This window comes from Melanostigma gelatinosum (genome assembly GCF_949748355.1).
Source record: "Melanostigma gelatinosum genome assembly, chromosome: 1".
NCBI lineage: Eukaryota > Metazoa > Chordata > Actinopteri > Perciformes > Zoarcidae > Melanostigma > Melanostigma gelatinosum.
Genome location: NC_136634.1, coordinates 32,415,614 through 32,436,032, shown reverse-complemented (window position 1 = coordinate 32,436,032; position 20,419 = coordinate 32,415,614).

The window sequence follows — 20,419 nt, the reverse complement described above, 5'->3', positions numbered from 1 at the left end:
ATATTGATTTGATTTACCTACTAAGAGAAACAAGCCAAAGTATAAAGACTTTAACTTCCTGTTACCAGTAGGTGGCGCTATGACTATGATTCGAAATTGGCCTGCAGATGTCTTCAGGCCTGGAGTCTAATCAAGCATGTGAAATCTGGTAAAGATCTGATGATGTGGAGTCGAGATACATCAGTTTATTCGTCCATGGCGAAGGATCGAAATTCGCCGAGCCGCCACGTCGCCGCCCTTCAGTAACTTCTTACAATCTTCACAATGAAGCATTATCAAGGTCTTAAGGCTTGTATGACAACATTTGAGAGGGATCTGATTAATCTGTGAGGAGCAGGATGTCAAAGTACGCAGCGTACAACTTCCGGTTGCCACTAGGTGGCGCTATCAGTTTGATTCAAAATTATCATATAGATGTGTTCCGGGTCAGGATGTTATGACATATGGAAGATTTTGAGCAGATTCGACAATGTACGGCCGAGTTACAACAACTTCCTGTTTCGTAGCGAATAGTGTTTCTTTGACGCCACGCCACGGCCACATAGTTCGATAACTTTTTGATCTTTGAGTAACTTTTCACTGCCAAGGTCTCAAGAGCAGACTAGCCGAATCTGAAGTCAATCGGGTCAAATCTCTGGGAGGAGTTCGTTAAAGTATGACGCCTTGAAACGGTCAAAAACCGTCATAAAAGTAAAAATGGCCGACTTCCTGTTTGGTTTAGAGAAAACTTCCAAGAGGATTTTTGGTGCGTCTCATCACGTTCCACATAACTACTAACTTTCATACAGCTGGGTGAAACCTGATGTTGGGGCTACTCAATAGGGGGCGCTAGCGAGCCAATATTTCATACCGCAGCTGGGCACCCCAATCAGACTGCAATTTTCGCAAATTCTGGCTTGCGTGCCAAATTTCACAACATTCCCAATATCCCAAGCACCTCCTTTTTGCGACGAAACACATAAAATAAGAATAATAATAATAAACATTCGAAATTCAATAGGTCCTCCGCTCCGACTACGTCGGTGCTCGGGCCCTAATTAAAGCTGCGAGCAGCGATGGGCGGGCCCTCGCAATATGCACGTCGGGGTGCCGGCGGGACTCCGGCCTGCGCGGCCGAGAACGTCCGCGACCGTCGGACGCCGCGAGGACTCTGGCCGATGCTGCCATTCAGTTCTGTGACCGTCAGACACTGCATGCAGGTTTAGAGCATGGCCCCAATATACTTTTATTTAAGTCCATATGTGATACATGTCCCTACCAAATTTCATACATCTAGGTGAAATGTACTGCGAGGGCTGCGTCTTTGAAATTTTGTAGGGGGCGCTATTGAGCCGATTTGCCACTCTGAACCAATGAAATCATATTCTATAACTACATTTCGGGCTTGTAATCTGCTTGCCAAGTTTGCTTATATTTCGAGCATTTTTAGCCTCTCAAAATGACCTTCGTTGTTAACGGCGAAGAATGCGTCGTCACGGCAACAGCTTTTCACGAAACAACAAGCTTTGAGTAACTTTTCATCACAAAGGTCTTTAGACTGTACCGACCAAATTTGAAGTTGATCTGATTAATTCCCTAGGAGGAGTTCGTTAAAGTGCAGCGCCTGGAAATGACAAAAACGACACTAGAAATTCATAAGAAATGCAAAATGGCTGACTTCCGGTTGGGTTTAGAGCATAGCCCCAAGAGACTTTTATTGAAGTCCATATGCGATACATATTCCTACCACATTTCATACATCTAGGTCAAACGTACTGCGAGGGCTGCTTCGTCGGAATTTCGTAGGGGGCGCTATTGAGCCGATTTGCCACTCTGAACCAATAAAATCATATTCCGTAACTACATTTCGGCCTTGTAATCTACTTGCCAAGTTTGCTTATGTTTCGAGCATTTTTAGCCTCTCAAAATGACCTTCGTTGTTAACGGCGAAGACTGTATCGCCACGGCAACGGCGTTTGACGAAACATCAAAAGCGTCATGATCTGGCATTATGAACTTCTTGTATTTGTGTGGAAGAAATTTGATATTGATTTGATTTACCTACTAAGAGAAACAAGCCAAAGTATAAAGACTTTAACTTCCTGTTACCAGTAGGTGGCGCTATGACTATGATTCAAAATTGGCCTGCAGTTGTCTTCAGGCCTGGAGTCTAATCAAGCATGTGAAATCTGGTAAAGATCTGATGATGTGGAGTCGAGATACATCAGTTTATTCGGTCATGGCGAAGGATCGAAATTCGCAGAGCCGCCACATCGCCGCCCTTCAGTAACTTCTTACAATCTTCACAATGAAGCATTATCAAGGTCTTAAGGCTTGTTTGACAATATTTGAGAGGGATCTGATTAATCTGTGAGGAGCAGGATGTCAAAGTACGCAGCGTACAACTTCCGGTTGCCACTAGGTGGCGCTATCACTATGATTCTAAATTATCATATAGATGTGTTCCGGGTCAGGATGTTATGACATATGAGAGATTTGGAGCAGATTCGACAATGTACGGCCGAGTTACAACAACTTCCTGTTTCGTGGCGAATGGTGTTTCTTTGACGCCACGCCACGGCCACATAGTTCGATAACTTTTTGATCTTTGAGTAACTTTTCACTGGCAAGGTCTCAAGAGCAGACTCGCCGAATCTGAAGTCAATCGGGTCAAATCTCTGGGAGGAGTTCGTTAAAGTATGACGCCTTGAAACGGTCAAAAAACGTCATAAAAGCAAAAATGGCCGACTTCCTGTTTGGTTTAGAGAAAACGGCCAAGAGGATTTTTGGTGCGTCTCATCACGTTCCACATAACTACCAACTTTCATACAGCTGGGTGAATCCTGATGTCGGGGCTACTCAATAGGGGGCGCTAGCGAGCCAATATTTCATACTGCAGCTGGACACCCCAATCAGACTGCAATTTTCGCAAATTCTGGCTTGCGTGCCAAATTTCACAACATTCCCAATATCCCAAGCACCTCCTTTTTGCGACGAAACACATAAAATAATAATAATAAGAAGAATTAAAGCTGCGAGCAGCGATGGGCGGGCCCTCGCAATATGCACGTCGGGGTGCCGGCGGGACTCCGGCCTGCGCGGCCGAGAACGTCCGCGACCGTCGGACGGCGCGAGGACTCTGGCTGATGCTGCCATTTAGTTCTGTGACCGTCAGACACTGCATGCAGGTTTAGAGCATGGCCCCAATATACTTTTATTTAAGTCCATATGTGATACATGTTCCCACCAAATTTCATACATCTAGGTCAAACGTACTGCGAGGGCTGCTTCGTCGAACTTTTGTAGGGGGCGCTATTGAGCCGATTTGCCACTCTGAACCAATAAAATCATATTCCCTAACTACATTTCGGCCTTGTAATCTACTTGCCAAGTTTGCTTATGTTTCGAGCATTTTTAGCCTCTCAAAATGACCTTCGTTGTTAACGGCGAAGACTGCATCGCCACGGCAACGGCGTTCGACGAAACATCAAAAGCTTCATGATCTGGCATTATGAAATTCTTGTATTTGTGTGGAACAGATTTGATATTGATTTGATTTACCTACTAAGAGAAACAAGCCAAAGTATAAAGACTTTAACTTCCTGTTACCAGTAGGTGGCGCTATGACTATGATTCAAAATTGGCCTGCAGTTGTCTTCAGGCCTGGAGTCTAATCAAACACGTGAAATCTGGTAAAGATCTGATGATGTGGAGTCGAGATACATCAGTTTATTCGTTCATGGCGAAGGATCGAAATTCGCCGAGCCGCCACGTCGCCGCCCTTCAGTAACTTCTTACAATCTTCACAATGAAGCATTATCAAGGTCTTAAGGCTTGTATGACAACATTTGAGAGGGATCTGATTAATCTGTGAGGAGCAGGATGTCAAAGTACGCAGCGTACAACTTCCGGTTGCCACTAGGTGGCGCTATCACTATGATTCAAAATTATCATATAGATGTGTTCCGGGTCAGGATGTTATGACATATGAGAGATTTTGAGCAGATTCAACAATGTACGGCCGAGTTACAACAACTTCCTGTTTCGTGGCGAATGGTGTTTCTTTGACGCCACGCCACGGCCACATCGTTCGATAACTTTTTGATCTTTGAGTAACTTTTCACTGCCAAGGTCTCAAGAGCAGACTAGCCGAATCTGAAGTCAATCGGGTCAAATCTCTGGGAGGAGTTCGTTAAAGTATGACGCCTTGAAACGGTCAAAAAACGTCATGAAAGCAAAAATGGCCGACTTCCTGTTTGGTTTAGAGAAAACGGCCAAGAGGATTTTTTGTGCGTCTCATCACGTTCCACATACCTACCAAATTTCATACAGCTGGGTGAATCCTGATGTTGGGGCTACTCAATAGGGGGCGCTAGCGAGCCAATATTTCATACCGCAGCTGGACACCCCAATCAGACTGCAATTTTCGCACATTCTGGCTTGCGTGCCAAATTTCACAACATTCCCAATATCCCAAGCACCTCCTTTTTGCCATGAAAGTGGTAAAATAAGAAGAAGAAGAATAATTAAAGCTGCGAGCAGCGATGGGCGGGCCCTCGCAATATGCACGTCGGGGTGCCGGCGGGACTCCGGCCTGCGCGGCCGAGAACGTCCGCGACCGTCGGACGGCGCGAGGACTCTGGCTGATGCTGCCATTTAGTTCTGTGACTGTCAGACACTGCATGCAGGTTTAGAGCATGGCCCCAATATACTTTTATTTAAGTCCATATGTGATACATGTTCCCACCAAATTTCATACATCTAGGTCAAACGTACTGCGAGGGCTCCTTCATCGAAATTTTGTAGGGGGCGCTATTGAGCCGATTTGCCACTCTGAACCAATAAAATCATATTATACAACTACATTTTGGGCTTTAAATGTGTATGCCAAGTTTGCTTATGTTTCGAGCATTTTTAGCCTCTCAAAATGACCTTCGTTGTTAACGGCGAAGACTGCATCGCCACGGCAACGGCGTTCAACGAAACATCAAAAGCTTCATGATCTGGCATTATGAACTATTTGTGTGGAACAAATTTGATATTGATTTGATTTACCTACTAAGAGAAACAAGCCAAAGTATCAAGACTTTAACTTCCTGTTACCAGTAGGTGGCGCTATGACTATGATTCAAAATTGGCCTGCAGATGTCTTCAGGCCTGGAGTCTAATCAAACACGTGAAATCTGGTAAAGATCTGATGATGTGGAGTCGAGTTACATCAGTTTATTCGTTCATGGCGAAGGATCGAAATTCCGTTACCACGGCAACAGCTTTTCACGAAACAACAAGCTTTGAGTAACTTTTCATCACAAAGGTCTTTAGACTGTACCGACCAAATTTGAAGTTGATCTGATGAATTCCCTAGGAGGAGTTCGTTAAAGTGCAGCGCCTGGAAATGACAAAAACGACATGAGAAATTCATAAAAAATGCAAAATGGCTGACTTCCGGTTGGGTTTAGAGCATAGCCCCAAGAGACTTTTATTGAAGTCCATATGCGATACATGTTCCTACCACATTTCATACATCTAGGTCAAACGTACTGCGAGGGCTGCTTCGTCGAAATTTTGTAGGGGGCGCTATTGAGCCGATTTGGCACTCTGAACCAATAAAATCAGATTCTGTAACTACATTTCGGCCTTGTAATCTACTTGCCAAGTTTGCTTATGTTTCGAGCATTTTTAGCCTCTCAAAATGACCTTCGTTGTTAAAGGCGAAGACTGCATCGCCACGGCAACGGCGTTCGACGAAACATCAAAAGCTTCATGATCTGGCATTATGAACTTCTTCTATTTGTGTGGAAGAAATTTGATATTGATTTGATTTACCTACTAAGAGAAACAAGCCAAAGTATAAAGACTTTAACTTCCTGTTACCAGTAGGTGGCGCTATGACTATGATTCAAAATTGGCCTGCAGATGTCTTCAGGCCTTGAGTCTAATCAAACACGTGAAATCTGGGAAAGATCTGATGATGTGGAGTCGAGATACATCAGTTTATTCGTTCATGGCGAAGGATCGAAATTCGCCGAGCCGCCACGTCGCCGCCCTTCAGTAACTTCTTACAATCTTCACAACGAAGCATTATCAAGGTCTTAAGGCTTGTTTGACAACATTTGAGAGGGATCTGATTAATCTGTGAGGAGCAGGATGTCAAAGTACGCAGCGTACAACTTCCGGTTGCCACTAGGTGGCGCTATCACTATGATTCTAAATTATCATATAGATGTGTTCCGGGTCAGGATGTTATGACATATGAGAGATTTGGAGCAGATTCGACAATGTACGGCCAAGTTACAACAACTTCCTGTTTCGTGGCGAATGGTGTTTCTTTGACGCCACGCCACGGCCACATAGTTCGATAACTTTTTGATCTTTGAGTAACTTTTCACTGCCAAGGTCTCAAGAGCAGACTCGCCGAATCTGAAGTCAATCGGGTCAAATCTCTGGGAGGAGTTCGTTAAAGTATGACGCCTTGAAACGGTCAAAAAACGTCATAAAAGCAAAAATGGCCGACTTCCTGTTTGGTTTAGAGAAAACGGCCAAGAGGATTTTTTGTGCGTCTCATCACGTTCCACATACCTACCAAATTTCATACAGCTGGGTGAATCCTGATGTTGGGGCTACTCAATAGGGGGCGCTAGCGAGCCAATATTTCATACCGCAGCTGGACACCCCAATCAGACTGCAATTTTCGCAAATTCTGGCTTGCGTGCCAAATTTTACAGACTTCCCAATATCCCAAGCACCTCCTTTTTGCCATCAAACTGGTAAAATAATAATAAGAATAATAATAATAATTAAAGCTGCGAGCAGCGATGGGCGGGCCCTCGCAATATGCACGTCGGGGTGCATGCACGTCGGGGTGCCGGCGGGACTCCGGCCTGCGCGGCCGAGAACGTCCGCGACCGTCGGACGCCGCGAGGACTCTGGCCGATGCTGCCATTCAGTTCTGTGACCGTCAGACACTGCATGCAGGTTTAGAGCATGGCCCCAAAATACTTTTATTTAAGTCCATATGTGATACATGTTCCTACCAAATTTCATACATCTAGGTGAAACGTACTGCGAGGGCTGCTTCGTTGAAATTTTGTAGGGGGCGCTATTGAGCCGATTTGCCACTCTGAACCAATAAAATCATATTATACAACTACATTTTGGGCTTTAAATGTGTATGCCAAGTTTGCTTATGTTTCGAGCATTTTTAGCCTCTCAAAATGACCTTCGTTGTTAACGGCGAAGAATGCGTCGCCACGGCAACAGCTTTTCACGAAACAACAAGCTTTGAGTAACTTTTCATCACAAAGGTCTTTAGACTGTACCGACCAAATTTGAAGTTGATCTGATGAATTCCCTAGGAGGAGTTCGTTAAAGTGCAGCGCCTGGAAATGACAAAAACGACATGAGAAATTCATAAAAAATGCAAAATGGCTGACTTCCGGTTGGGTTTAGAGCATAGCCCCAAGAGACTTTTATTGAAGTCCATATGCGATACATGTTCCTACCACATTTCATACATCTAGGTCAAACGTACTGCGAGGGCTGCTTCGTCGAAATTTTGTAGGGGGCGCTATTGAGCCGATTTGCCACTCTGAACCAATAAAATCAGATTCTGTAACTACATTTCGGCCTTGTAATCTACTTGCCAAGTTTGCTTATGTTTCGAGCATTTTTAGCCTCTCAAAATGACCTTCGTTGTTCACGGCGAAGACTGCATCGCCACGGCAACGGCGTTCGACGAAACATCAAAAGCTTCATGATCTGGCATTATGAACTTCTTGTATTTGTGTGGAACAAATTTGATATTGATTTGATTTACCTACTAAGAGAAACAAGCCAAAGTATAAAGACTTTAACTTCCTGTTACCAGTAGGTGGCGCTATGACTATGATTCGAAATTGGCCTGCAGATGTCTTCAGGCCTGGAGTCTAATCAAGCATGTGAAATCTGGTAAAGATCTGATGATGTGGAGTCGAGATACATCAGTTTATTCGTTCATGGCGAAGGATCGAAATTCGCCGAGCCGCCACGTCGCCGCCCTTCAGTAACTTCTTACAATTTTCACAATGAAGCATTATCAAGGTCTTAAGGCTTGTATGACAACATTTGAGAGGGATCTGATTAATCTGGAGGAGTTCGTTAAAGTGCAGCGCCTGGAAATGACAAAAACGACATGAGAAATTCATAAAAAATGCAAAATGGCTGACTTCCGGTTGGGTTTAGAGCATAGCCCCAAGAGACTTTTATTGAAGTCCATATGCGATACATGTTCCTACCACATTTCATACATCTAGGTCAAACGTACTGCGAGGGCTGCTTCGTCGAAATTTTGTAGGGGGCGCTATTGAGCCGATTTGCCACTCTGAACCAATAAAATCAGATTCTGTAACTACATTTCGGCCTTGTAATCTACTTGCCAAGTTTGCTTATGTTTCGAGCATTTTTAGCCTCTCAAAATGACCTTCGTTGTTCACGGCGAAGACTGCATCGCCACGGCAACGGCGTTCGACGAAACATCAAAAGCTTCATGATCTGGCATTATGAACTTCTTGTATTTGTGTGGAACAAATTTGATATTGATTTGATTTACCTACTAAGAGAAACAAGCCAAAGTATAAAGACTTTAACTTCCTGTTACCAGTAGGTGGCGCTATGACTATGATTCGAAATTGGCCTGCAGATGTCTTCAGGCCTGGAGTCTAATCAAGCATGTGAAATCTGGTAAAGATCTGATGATGTGGAGTCGAGATACATCAGTTTATTCGTTCATGGCGAAGGATCGAAATTCGCCGAGCCGCCACGTCGCCGCCCTTCAGTAACTTCTTACAATTTTCACAATGAAGCATTATCAAGGTCTTAAGGCTTGTATGACAACATTTGAGAGGGATCTGATTAATCTGTTAGGAGCAGGATGTCAAAGTACGCAGCGTACAACTTCCGGTTGCCACTAGGTGGCGCTATCAGTTTGATTCAAAATTATCATACAGATGTGTTCCGGGTCAGGATGTTATGACATATGAGAGACTTTGAGCAGATTCGACAATGTACGGCCGAGTTACAACAACTTCCTGTTTCGTGGCGAATGGTGTTTCTTTGACGCCACGCCACGGCCACATAGTTCGATAACTTTTTGATCTTTGAGTAACTTTTCACTGTCAAGGTCTCAAGAGCAGACTCGCCGAATCTGAAGTCAATCGGGTCAAATCTCTGGGAGGAGTTCGTTAAAGTATGACGCCTTGAAACGGTCAAAAAACGTCATAAAAGCAAAAATGGCCGACTTCCTGTTTGGTTTAGAGAAAACGGCCAAGAGGATTTTTGGTGCGTCTCATCACGTTCCACATAACTACCAACTTTCATACAGCTGGGTGAATCCTGATGTCGGGGCTACTCAATAGGGGGCGCTAGCGAGCCAATATTTCATACTGCAGCTGGACACCCCAATCAGACTGCAATTTTCGCAAATTCTGGCTTGCGTGCCAAATTTCACAACATTCCCAATATCCCAAGCACCTCCTTTTTGCGACGAAACACATAAAATAATAAGAATAATAATAATTAAAGCTGCGAGCAGCGATGGGCGGGCCCTCGCAATATGCACGTCGGGGTGCCGGCGGGACTCCGGCCTGCGCGGCCGAGAACGTCCGCGACCGTCGGACGGCGCGAGGACTCTGGCTGATGCTGCCATTTAGTTCTGTGACCGTCAGACACTGCATGCAGGTTTAGAGCATGGCCCCAATATACTTTTATTTAAGTCCATATGTGATACATGTTCCCACCAAATTTCATACAGCTAGGTCAAACGTACTGCGAGGGCTCCTTCGTCGAAATTTTGTAGGGGGCGCTATTGAGCCGATTTGCCACTCTGAACCAATAAAATCATATTCCCTAACTACATTTCGGCCTTGTAATCTACTTGCCAAGTTTGCTTATGTTTCGAGCATGTTTAGCCTGTCAAAATGACCTTCGTTGTTAACGGGGAAGACTGCATCGCCACGGCAACGGCGTTCGACGAAACATCAAAAACTTCATGATCTGGCATTATGAACTTCTTGTATTTGTGTGGAACAAATTTGATATTGATTTGATTTACCTACTGAGAGAAACAAGCCAAAGTATCAAGACTTTAACTTCCTGTTACCAGTAGGTGGCGCTATGACTATGATTCAAAATTGGCCTGCAGATGTCTTCAGGCCTGGAGTCTAATCAAGCATGTGAAATCTGGTAAAGATCTGATGATGTGGAGTCGAGATACATCAGTTTATTCGTTCATGGCGAAGGATCGAAATTCGCCGAGCCGCCACGTCGCCGCCCTTCAGTAACTTCTTACAATCTTCACAACGAAGCATTATCAAGGTCTTAAGGCTTGTTTGACAAGATTTGAGAGGGATCTGATGAATCTGTGAGGAGCTGGATGTCAAAGTACGAAGCGTGCAACTTCCGGTTGCCACTAGGTGGCGCTATCAGTTTGATTCAAAATTAGCATACAGATGTGTTCCGGGTCAGGATCTTATGACATATGAGAGATTTGGAGCAGATTCGACAATGTACGGCCAAGTTACAACAACTTCCTGTTTCGTGGCGAATGGTGTTTCTTTGACGCCACGCCACGGCCACATAGTTCGATAACTTTTTGATCTTTGAGTAACTTTTCACTGTCAAGGTCTCAAGAGCAGACTCGCCGAATCTGAAGTCAATCGGGTCAAATCTCTGGGAGGAGTTCGTTAAAGTATGACGCCTTGAAACGGTAAACAAACGTCATAAAAGCAAAAATGGCCGACTTCCTGTTTGGTTTAGAGAAAACGGCCAAGAGGATTTTTGGTGCGTCTCATCACGTTCCACATAACTACCAACTTTCATACAGCTGGGTGAATCCTGATGTCGGGGCTACTCAATAGGGGGCGCTAGCGAGCCAATATTTCATACTGCAGCTGGACACCCCAATCAGACTGCAATTTTCGCAAATTCTGGCTTGCGTGCCAAATTTCACAACATTCCCAATATCCCAAGCACCTCCTTTTTGCGACGAAACACTAAAAATAAGAATAAGAATAAGAATAAGAATAATAATAAACATTCGAAATTCAATAGGTCCTCCGCTCCGACTACGTCGGTGCTCGGGCCCTAATAAACATTCGAAATTCAATAGGTCCTCCGCTCCGACTACGTCGGTGCTCGGGCCCTAATAAACATTACGGTTTCAATAGGTCCTCCGCTCCGACTACGTCGGTGCTCGGGCCCTAATAAAGCTGCGAGCAGCGATGAGCGGGCCCTCGCAATATGCACGTCGGGGTGCATGCACGTCGGGGTGCCGGCGGGACTCCGGCCTGCGCGGCCGAGAACGTCCGCGACCGTCGGACGGCGCGAGGACTCTGGTTGATGCTGCCATTCAGTTCTGTGACCGTCAGACACTGCATGCAGGTTCAGAGCATGGCCCCAATATACTTTTATTTAAGTCCATATGTGATACATGTTCCTACCAAATTTCATACATCTAGGTGAAACGTACTGCGAGGGCTGCTTCGTTGAAATGTTGTAGGGGGCGCTATTGAGCCGATTTGCCACTCTGAACCAATAAAATCATATTATACAACTACATTTTGGGCTTTAAATGTGTATGCCAAGTTTGCTTATGTTTCGAGCATTTTTAGCCTCTCAAAATTACCTTCGTTGTTAACGGCGAAGACTGCATCGCCACGGCAACGGCGTGCGACGAAACATCAAAAGCTTCATGATCTGGCATTATGAACTATTTGTGTGGAACAAATTTGATATTGATTTGATTTACCTACTAAGAGAAACAAGCCAAAGTATCAAGACTTTAACTTCCTGTTACCAGTAGGTGGCGCTATGACTATTATTCAAAATTGGCCTGCAGATGTCTTCAGGCCTGGAGTCTAATCAAACACGTGAAATCTGGTAAAGATCTGATGATGTGGAGTCGAGTTACATCAGTTTATTCGTTCATGGCGAAGGATCGAAATTCCGTCGCCACGGCAACAGCTTTTCACGAAACAACAAGCTTTGAGTAACTTTTCATCACAAAGGTCTTTAGACTGTACCGACTAAATTTGAAGTTGATCTGATGAATTCCCTAGGAGGAGTTCGTTAAAGTGCAGCGCCTGGAAATGACAAAAACGACATGAGAAATTCATAAAAAATGCAAAATGGCTGACTTCCGGTTGGGTTTAGAGCATAGCCCCAAGAGACTTTTATTGAAGTCCATATGTGATACATGTTCCTACCACATTTCATACATCTAGGTCAAACGTACTGCGAGGGCTGCTTCGTCGAAATTTTGTAGGGGGCGCTATTGAGCCGATTTGCCACTCTGAACCAATAAAATCATATTCCCTAACTACATTTCGGCCTTGTAATCTACTTGCCAAGTTTGTTTATGTTTCGAGCATTTTTAGCCTGTCAAAATGACCTTCGTTGTTAACGGCGAAGACTGCATCGCCACGGCAACGGCGTTCGACGAAACATCAAAAGCTTCATGATCTGGCATTATGAACTTCTTGTATTTGTGTGGAACAAATTTGATATTGATTTGATTTACCTACTAAGAGAAACAAGCCAAAGTATAAAGACTTTAACTTCCTGTTACCAGTAGGTGGCGCTATGACTATGATTCAAAATTGGCCTGCAGATGTCTTCAGGCCTGGAGTCTAATCAAGCATGTGAAATCTGGTAAAGATCTGATGATGTGGAGTCGAGATACATCAGTTTATTCGTTCATGGCGAAGGATCGAAATTCGCCGAGCCGCCACGTCGCCGCCCTTCAGTAACTTCTTACAATCTTCACAATGAAGCATTATCAAGGTCTTAAGGCTTGTTTGACAACATTTGAGAGGGATCTGATTAATCTGTGAGGAGCAGGATGTCAAAGTACGCAGCGTACAACTTCCGGTTGCCACTAGGTGGCGCTATCACTATGATTCAAAATTATCATATAGATGTGTTCCGGGTCAGGATGTTATGACATATGAGAGATTTGGAGCAGATTCGACAATGTACGGCCGAGTTACAACAACTTCCTGTTTCGTGGCGAATGGTGTTTCTTTGACGCCACGCCACGGCCACATAGTTCGATAACTTTTTGATCTTTGAGTAACTTTTCACTGTCAAGGTCTCAAGAGCAGACTAGCCGAATCTGAAGTCAATCGGGTGAAATCTCTGGGAGGAGTTCGTTAAAGTATGACGCCTTGAAACGGTCAAAAAACGTCATAAAAGTAAAAATGGCCGACTTCCTGTTTGGTTTAGAGAAAACGGCCAAGAGGATTTTTTGTGCGTCTCATCACGTTCCACATACCGACCAAATTTCATACAGCTGGGTGAAACCTGATGTTGGGGCTACTCAATAGGGGGCGCTAGCGAGCCAATATTTCATACCGCAGCTGGACACCCCAATCAGACTGCAATTTTCGCAAATTCTGGCTTGCGTGCCAAATTTCACAGACTTCCCAATATCCCAAGCACCTCCTTTTTGCCATGAAAGCGGAAGAAGAATAATAATAATAATTAAAGCTGCGAGCAGCGATGGGCGGGCCCTCGCAATATGCACGTCGGGGTGCCGGCGGGACTCCGGCCTGCACGGCCGAGAACGTCCGCGACCGTCGGACGGCGCGAGGACTCTGGCTGATGCTGCCATTTAGTTCTGTGACCGTCAGACACTGCATGCAGGTTTAGAGCATGGCCCCAATATACTTTTATTTAAGTCCATATGTGATACATGTTCCCACCAAATTTCATACATCTAGGTCAAACGTACTGCGAGGGCTGCTTCGTCGAAATTTTGTAGGGGGCGCTATTGAGCCGATTTGCCACTCTGAACCAATAAAATCATATTCCCTAACTACATTTCGGCCTTGTAATCTACTTGCCAAGTTCGCTTATGTTTCGAGCATTTTTAGCCTCTCAAAATGACCTTCGTTGTTAACGGCGAAGACTGCATCGCCACGGCAACGGCGTTCGACGAAACATCAAAAGCTTCATGATCTGGCATTATGAACTTCTTGTATTTGTGTGGAACAAATTTGATATTGATTTGATTTACCTACTAAGAGAAACAAGCCAAAGTATAAAGACTTTAACTTCCTGTTACCAGTAGGTGGCGCTATGACTATGATTCAACATTGGCCTGCAGTTGTCTTCAGGCCTGGAGTCTAATCAAGCATGTGAAATCTGGTAAAGATCTGATGATGTGGAGTCGAGATACATCAGTTTATTCGTTCATGGCGAAGGATCGAAATTCGCCGAGCCGCCACGTCGCCGCCCTTCAGTAACTTCTTACAATCTTCACAATGAAGCATTATCAAGGTCTTAAGGCTTGTTTGACAACATTTGAGAGGGATCTGATTAATCTGTGAGGAGCAGGATGTCAAAGTACGCAGCCTACAACTTCCGGTTGCCACTAGGTGGCGCTATCACTATGATTCTAAATTATCATATATATGTGTTCCGGGTCAGGATGTTATGACATATGAGAGATTTGGAGCAGATTCGACAATGTACGGCCAAGTTACAACAACTTCCTGTTTCGTGGCGAATGGTGTTTCTTTGACGCCACGCCACGGCCACATAGTTCGATAACTTTTTGATCTTTGAGTAACTTTTCACTGCCGAGGTCTCAAGAGCAGACTAGCCGAATCTGAAGTCAATCGGGTCAAATCTCTGGGAGGAGTTCGTTAAAGTATGACGCCTTGAAACGGTCAAAAAACGTCATAAAAGCAAAAATGGCCGACTTCCTGTTTGGTTTAGAGAAAACGGCCAAGAGGATTTTTGGTGCGTCTCATCACGTTCCACATAACTACCAACTTTCATACAGCTGGGTGAATCCTGATGTTGGGGCTACTCAATAGGGGGCGCTAGCGAGCCAATATTTCATACTGCAGCTGGACACCCCAATCAGACTGCAATTTTCGCAAATTCTGGCTTGCGTGCCAAATTTCACAACATTCCCAATATCCCAAGCACCTCCTTTTTGCCATGAAAGTGGAAGAAGAAGAATAATAATAATAATTAAAGCTGCGAGCAGCGATGGGCGGGCCCTCGCAATATGCACGTCGGGGTGCCGGCGGGACTCCGGCCTGCGCGGCCGAGAACGTCCGCGACCGTCGGACGGCGCGAGGACTCTGGCTGATGCTGCCATTTAGTTCTGTGACCGTCAGACACTGCATGCAGGTTTAGAGCATGGCCCCAATATACTTTTATTTAAGTCCATATGTGATACATGTTCCCACCAAATTTCATACATCTAGGTGAAACGTACTGCGAGGGCTGCTTCGTTGAAATTTTGTAGGGGGCGCTATTGAGCCGATTTGCCACTCTGAACCAATAAAATCATATTCCATAACTACATTTCGGCCTTGTAATCTACTTGCCAAGTTTGGCTATGTTTCGAGCATTTTTAGCCTCTCAAAATGACCTTCGTTGTTAACGGCGATGAATGCGTCGCCACGGCAACGGCTTTTCACGAAACATCAAGCTTTGAGTAACTTTTCATCACAAAGGTCTTTAGACTGTACCGACCAAATTTGAAGTTGATCTGATGAATTCCCTAGGAGGAGTTCGTTAAAGTGCAGCGCCTGGAAATGACAAAAACGACATGAGAAATTCATAAAAAATGCAAAATGGCTAACTTCCGGTTGGGTTTAGAGCATAGCCCCAAGAGACTTTTATTGAAGTCCATATGCGATACATGTTCCTACCACATTTCATACATCTAGGTCAAACGTACTGCGAGGGCTGCTTCATCGAAATTTTGTAGGGGGCGCTATTGAGCCGATTTGCCACTCTGAACCAATAAAATCATATTCCCTAACTACATTTCGGCCTTGGAATCTACTTGCCAAGTTTGCTTATGTTTCGAGCATTTTTAGCCTCTCAAAATGACCTTCGTTGTTCACGGCGAAGACTGCATCGCCACGGCAACGGCGTTCGACGAAACATCAAAAGCTTCATGATCTGGCATTATGAACTTATTGTATTTGTGTGGAACAAATTTGATATTGATTTGATTTACCTACTGAGAGAAACAAGCCAAAGTATCAAGACTTTAACTTTCTGTTACCAGTAGGTGGCGCTATGACTATGATTCAAAATTGGCCTGCAGATGTCTTCAGGCCTGGAGTCTAATCAAGCATGTGAAATCTGGTAAAGATCTGATGATGTGGAGTCGAGATACATCAGTTTATTCGTTCATGGCGAAGGATCGAAATTCGCCGAGCCGCCACGTCGCCGCCCTTCAGTAACTTCTTACAATCTTCACAACGAAGCATTATCAAGGTCTTAAGGCTTGTTTGACAACATTTGAGAGGGATCTGATTAATCTGTGAGGAGCAGGATGTCAAAGTACGCAGCGTACAACTTCCGGTTGCCACTAGGTGGCGCTATCAGTTTGATTCAAAATTATCATATAGATGTGTTCCGGGTCAGGATGTTATGACATATGAGAGATTTTGAGCAGATTCGACAATGTACGGCCGAGTTACAACAACTTCCTGTTTCGTGGCGAATAGTGTTTCTTTGACGCCACGCCACGGCCACATAGTTCGATAACTTTTTGATCTTTGAGTAACTTTTCACTGCCAAGGTCTCAAGAGCAGACTAGCCGAATCTGAAGTCAATCGGGTCAAATCTCTGGGAGGAGTTCGTTAAAGTATGGCGCCTTGAAACGGTCAAAAAACGTCATAAATGCAAAAATGGCCGACTTCCTGTTTGGTTTAGAGAAAACTTCCAAGAGGATTTTTGGTGCGTCTCATCACGTTCCACATACCTACCAACTTTCATACAGCTGGGTGAAACCTGATGTTGGGGCTACTCAATAGGGGGCGCTAGCGAGCCAATATTTCATAACGCAGCTGGACACCCCAATCAGACTGCAATTTTCGCAAATTCTGGCTTGCGTGCCAAATTTCACAACATTCCCAATATCCCAAGCACCTCCTTTTTGCGACGAAAGACTAAGAATAAGAATAATAAACATTACGGTTTCAATAGGTCCTCCGCTCCGACTACGTCGGTGCTCGGGCCCTAATTAAAGCTGCGAGCAGCGATGAGCGGGCCCTCGCAATATGCACGTCGGGGTGCATGCACGTCGGGGTGCCGGTGGGACTCCGGCCTGCGCGGCCGAGAACGTCCGCGACCGTCGGACGGCGTGAGGACTCTGGTTGATGCTGTCATTCAGTTCCGTGACCGTCAGACACTGCATGCAGGTTCAGAGCATGGCCCCAATATACTTTTATTTAAGTCCATATGTGATACATGTTCCTACCAAATTCCATACATCTAGGTGAAACGTACTGCGAGGGCTGCTTCGTTGAAATTTTGTAGGGGGCGCTATTGAGCCGATTTGACACTCTGAACCAATATAATCATATTATACAACTACATTTTGGGCTTTAAATGTGTATGCCAAGTTTGCTTATGTTTCGAGCATTTTTAGCCTCTCAAAATGACCTTCGTTGTTAACGGCGAAGACTGCATCGCCACGGCAACGGCGTTCGACGAAACATCAAAAGCTTCATGATCTGGCATTATGAACTATTTGTGTGGAACAAATTTGATATTGATTTGATTTACCTACTAAGAGAAACAAGCCAAAGTATCAAGACTTTAACTTCCTGTTACCAGTAGGTGGCGCTATGACTATGACTCAAAATTGGCCTGCAGATGTCTTCAGGCCTGGAGTCTAATCAAACACGTGAAATCTGGTAAAGATCTGATGATGTGGAGTCGAGTTACATCAGTTTATTCGTTCATGGCGAAGGATCGAAATTCCGTCGCCACGGCAACAGCTTTTCACGAAACAACAAGCTTTGAGTAACTTTTCATCACAAAGGTCTTTAGACTGTACCGACCAAATTTGAAGTTGATCTGATGAATTCCCTAGGAGGAGTTCGTTAAAGTGCAGCGGCTGGAAATGACAAAAACGACATGAGAAATTCATAAAAAATGCAAAATGGCTGACTTCCGGTTGGGTTTAGAGCATAGCCCCAAGAGACTTTTATTGAAGTCCATATGCGATACATGTTCCTACCACATTTCATACATCTAGGTCAAACGTACTGCGAGGGCTGCTTCGTCGAAATTTTGTAGGGGGCGCTATTGAGCCGATTTGGCACTCTGAACCAATAAAATCTGATTCTGTAACTACATTTCGGCCTTTTAATCTACTTGCCAAGTTTGCTTATGTTTCGAGCATTTTTAGCCTCTCAAAATGACCTTCGTTGTTAACGGCGAAGACTGCATCGCCACGGCAACGGCGTTTGACGAAACATCAAAAGCTTCATGATCTGGCATTATGAACTTCTTGTATTTGTGTGGAACAAATTTGATATTGATTTGATTTACCTACTAAGAGAAACAAGCCAAAGTATAAAGACTTTAACTTCCTGTTACCAGTAGGTGGCGCTATGACTATGATTCAAAATTGGCCTGCAGATGTCTTCAGGCCTGGAGTCTAATCAAGCATGTGAAATCTGGTAATGATCTGATGATGTGGAGTCGAGATACATCAGTTTATTCGTTCATGGCGAAGGATCGAAATTCGCCGAGCCGCCACGTCGCCGCCCTTCAGTAACTTCTTACAATCTCCACAATGAAGCATTATCAAGGTCTTAAGGCTTGTTTGACAACATTTGAGAGGGATCTGATTAATCTGTGAGGAGCAGGATGTCAAAGTACGCAGCGTACAACTTCCGGTTGCCACTAGGTGGCGCTATCACTATGATTCAAAATTATCATATAGATGTGTTCCGGGTCAGGATGTTATGACATATGAGAGATTTGGAGCAGATTCGACAATGTACGGCCGAGTTACAACAACTTCCTGTTTCGTGGCGAATAGTGTTTCTTTGATACCACGCCACGGCCACATAGTTCGATAACTTTTTGATCTTTGAGTAACTTTTCACTGTCAAGGTCTCAAGAGCAGACTAGCCGAATCTGAAGTCAATCGGGTCAAATCTCTGGGAGGAGTTCGTTAAAGTATGACGCCTTGAAACGGTCAAAAAACGTCATAAAAGTAAAAATGGCCGACTTCCTGTTTGGTTTAGAGAAAACGGCCAAGAGGATTTTTTGTGCGTCTCATCACGTTCCACATACCGACCAAATTTCATACAGCTGGGTGAAACCTGATGTTGGGGCTACTCAATAGGGGGCGCTAGCGAGCCAATATTTCATACCGCAGCTGGACACCCCAATCAGACTGCAATTTTCGCAAATTCTGGCTTGCGTGCCAAATTTCACAACATTCCTAATATCCCAAGCACCTCCTTTTTGCGACGAAACACTAAAAATAAGAATAATAAACATTACGGTTTCAATAGGTCCTCCGCTCCGACTACGTCGGTGCTCGGGCCCTAATAATAATAATAATAAACATTCGAAATTCAATAGGTCCTCCGCTCCGACTACGTCGGTGCTCGGGCCCTAATTAAAGCTGCGAGCAGCGATGAGCGGGCCCTCGCAATATGCAAGTCGGGGTGCATGCACGTCGGGGTGCCGGCGGGACTCCGGCCTGCGCGGCCGAGAACGTCAGCGACCGTCGGACGGCGCGAGGACTCTGGTTGATGCTGTCATTCAGTTCCGTGACCATCAGACACTGCATGCAGGTTCAGAGCATGGCACCAAGAGACTTTTATTTAAGTCCATATGTGATACATGTTCCTACCAAATTTCATACATCTAGGTGAAACGTACTGCGAGGGCTGCTTCGTTGAAATTTTGTAGGGGGCGCTATTGAGCCGATTTGCCACTCTGAACCAATAAAATCATATTCCATAACTACATTTCGGCCTTGTAATCTACTTGCCAAGTTTGGTTATGTTTCGAGCATTTTTAGCCTCTCAAAATGACCTTCGTTGTTAACGGCGAAGGATGCGTCGCCACGGCAACAGATTTTCACGAAACAACAAGCTTTGAGTAACTTTTCATCACAAAGGTCTTTAGACTGTACCGACCAAATTTGAAGTTGATCTGATGAATTCCCTAGGAGGAGTTCGTTAAAGTGCAGTGCCTGGAAATGACAAAAACGACATGAGAAATTCATAAAAAATGCAAAATGGCTGACTTCCGGTTGGGTTTAGAGCATAGCCCCAAGAGACTTTTATTGAAGTCCATATGCGATACATGTTCTTACCACATTTCATACATCTAGGTCAAACGTACTGCGAGGGCTGCTTCGTCGAAATTTTGTAGGGGGCGCTATTGAGCCGATTTGCCACTCTGAACCAATAAAATCATATTCTATAACTACATTTCGGCCTTGTAATCTACCTGCCAAGTTTGCTTATGTTTCGAGCATTTTTAGCCTCTCAAAATGACCTTCGTTGTTCACGGCGAAGACTGCATCGCCACGGCAACGGCGTTCGACGAAACATCAAAAGCTTCATGATCTGGCATTATGAACTTCTTCTATTTGTGTGGAACAAATTTGATATTG